Raw genomic sequence first — 3,555 nt, 5'->3', positions numbered from 1 at the left:
TTCTTTCTTTCTTTCTTCTTTCTTTCTTCCTTCCTTCCTTCCTTCCTTCCTTCCTTCCTTCCTTCCTTCCTTCCTTCCTTCCATTTTGTTTTTCTGTTTAAAATGTTGATGATGCCAACATTTCTTCTGCTCATGGGATGGTAGAAATGTGTACTATCCACAAACTACTTCTTAGATTTGAGTCGGTTCTTTGTAGTTGTGGAAGAAGAAAAGAAGAAGGAAGCCGACTGATATATTATTCTTTGTATTTATGAAATGTCATGTAAACAGAAAAGTATCTCTTCTAGAAACAAAACTGATGGAGTCTGCAGCCAGAAAATTCTGGAATAGTGGTTGATGTTTTTCTCCTTTCTATGTTTTGACAACTTTGCAGAGACCACCACATTAACAAAAGCACTATTTGGGTTTTCTTTTCAGAGATACCATTTAACAGAAAGTACAGTAGAGAAAACCTATTGAATCAGATAATTCTCATGTGTTAGAGTTTGCATTTAATGGCATCCTTGATGCATTTATCTCCTCTCTGAAGTGTGGCTCTTCTCAGTAACACCATGTGAAAGTCCCAGCATACAAACTTATCAGATCCTGACTACACCTGTCCTGGGCTCTCACCTGGGGATAGTGTTCTGAGCAGCACCCAGTGTGAGCCTAGTCTTCCAGAGCTGGGAAGAGAACAAGTTTATTATATTCTTTGTTCTAAGAACTGGCTTTGTGCTTGTCTGGAAATCATATAGCAGAGCCAAGAAGATGCATGCTGCAAACCTCCTGACACAGTTACAGTTCCTTACTCTTCTCCCTGTGCCTGAACGCTACAGTATGCAACTTAAAAGAGGACTGACTTTTGCTCTTGGGTTCAGGTTTCTCAGACATCATGGCAGAGGAGCATTGTCAAACATAACAGCTCATGGTGTGGTCTCTATCAAGCAGAAAAAAGGGGAACACAGAGGGACCAAGGCAGGCTAGGACCTCTGAGTGAACAAACTCTTCTTCCAGGCAAATCCAACCTCTTCCTTTGTACTTCCTCTCAATAAAAGCCATCATCCTGCAGGTCTGCAGAAGGCTGGATGTGCTCAGAATGTTCAGAACTCCCTAATTTCCCAAAGTCCATCATCTGTGAACTAAGCTATCCACATACACGTTGTGGAACATTTTATATTTAAGGCACAATAGAGAGAGAGCCATGTCTGTTTGCTACCTTGCTTGTAAAATATCTTTAATCTGATTGGATTCCCCCAGAAAGATATAAAAACTAACTGTCATTAAGTTGTCTTCCTGCCCACTCTCTGTACCCCCAGCAACATGACATCTATCCATTTGGATAGAGTCTTTATGACTGGCAGTATCCCAAGCCAGGCTGGCTACTAGGCATAAATTAGTCTGTTGTCCATGACCCATCCATTCCTGGAATAATCTGGACAATTGTTTTCCTGCTTGGTTGAAATTTAGAAACCCACAGTTTTTAGTAGTGTAGTCTGTGGGTAAGCTTCATATTTATTTTTGCTACTTGTTATGAGAATGCAAGAGTTTGAAACACAGGAATGTAGAATAAAGGTCCCTATCTATTAAAACAGCATAACTAAGTTTTCTCCCTATCGTGGAAGCAGGGCTTGCTATTGAAGCCTCTGGGTCATGAGTCCCTTGGGATTCCAGCTTAGAATAAAGTCTCTGCTGTCTGTGCAGTAATGCTTCAAGTTCCTTTAATTTGTAGCCATCATTTAATTAGAAGAAAGCTTTAGACTAATACATGCAGAAAGTTAACATATTGACATGATTTCACACAACAGGGAAAAAAACAACTAAAACCAGATTTGTTCACCCCGAAGATTTGATTCAGGAGAGAATGGTGGGGACGAGAGAGGATTGTTCTCAATTTGCTTCTGTAAATAGTTTGTGACAATTCATTTATCTGTGCAATGGAATTGAGTGATTCAGTGCTAAAATTAGAACCAGTATGGCATGTACTTCACAGTTCCTGAGGCAGCTTCTCACCCCTTCCAAAGTACTTTGGAAGGTACACAAAGGAAGAAAATTCTCCAAGAAAGTAGAAAACACCAACCTTGTATCTGCAGCCAGGATTTTTGAGAAAGTTCTAATAACCACAAAAACTCAGAGAGAGCAACAAAAGGAACTATGAAGACATTCTCACTCCCAGAGTTTGCTGCTTAGAGTGGCAAGCTTATTTTCTGAGGAACCAAACTGGAGCTTTCTAGCCCTAAGCAGTCCAGCTCTTGGACCTGACGCTGAAGAATTCGGAATCTGAAGTATCTACCTAAGCTCTCCCTCAGAGCTATATATTTGGCACCTGAAATGCAGCCTACATATTATCTGCTGTCTTCTTTCATTAGCAAGTCTCTCTCAAACCATTTGGGGACCTAGTGGGTAAATGGTATGAAGCATCTAAACCCAGGGAAACTTAGAAATAATGACTCAGAAATATGGGAGAGACAACTTAAAAACCATCTGAATTTGCATCTTCCTATCTTTTCTATGTGCTATATATAATCCATTTAGTCCTAAATGTATTCTTAGTCTGTCTCCATATACCTCCACCAATATTATCCAATCTTTGTATAATTAAATCAGAATCACATGAAATGTATCTTTCTGAGAAATACATCTCTCCCTCAAAAACTACATATACACTTGACCTTACTGTATAGCTGTGAAGGAAAAGCAAAAATAGGCTATATAACTTGTCAGTGGACAGAACTCCAACTAGGGATGTATCCCATCCTTCAGAAACAGGAAAGTGGTTCTTAGTTCCTGGACTCCACTGAGACTAGTCTGCACGGGTGAGAGTGTGGACTATGGAAGCTAAGAGCTTCTGGGAAAGGCGGGAGCCACAGAGCTTCAGAGGTAGGTGTCTGCCTGGCCCGGGAGGGATTTGCCAGAGCATTTGCAGGAGACATCTTGGTTCCTGGACTCTACCAAGGCTAGTCTGCACAGGTGAGAGTGTGATCTACAGAAGCTAACAGCTTCTGGGACAGGCAGGAGCCACAGAGCTTCTGAGGTAGACCCCTTTCCAGGCTCCAGACATCCGGGCACCTTACCTGCCAGAGGATAGGTGTCTGCCCAGTCCAGGAGGGCTGTGCCTGAGCATCTGCGGGAGANATCTTGGTTCCGGGCTCCACCGAGACTACTCTGCACAGGTGAGAGTGTGGATTACAGAAGCTAACAGCTTCTGGGACAGATCCTGTTTCGGGCCTTCATCTTCTGCCAGGAAGCAAGTCTGAATGCCAGATATCTGTGCACCTTCCCTGAAAGAGGAGAGCNTGCCTGCAGAGAGTGCTCTGACACTGAAACTCAGGAGAGAGCTAGTCTCCATGGTCTGCTGGTAGAGAATAACAGAATCATGAGAGGAACAAACTCTAACCAGAGACAACTATAATAACTGACTCCAGAGTTTATCAGATGGCAAAAGGCAGATGTAAGAATCTTACTAAGAAAAACCAAGACTACTCACAATCATCAGAAATCAATATTCCCACACACCCGAAAAGCTAGACCCGGATTTAAAGGCATATCTCATGATGATGGTAGAAGACATCAAGAAGG

This window comes from Mus caroli, chromosome 17 (assembly GCF_900094665.2).
Source record: "Mus caroli chromosome 17, CAROLI_EIJ_v1.1, whole genome shotgun sequence".
Lineage (NCBI taxonomy): Eukaryota > Metazoa > Chordata > Mammalia > Rodentia > Muridae > Mus > Mus caroli.
This window is presented reverse-complemented; position numbering follows the sequence as displayed.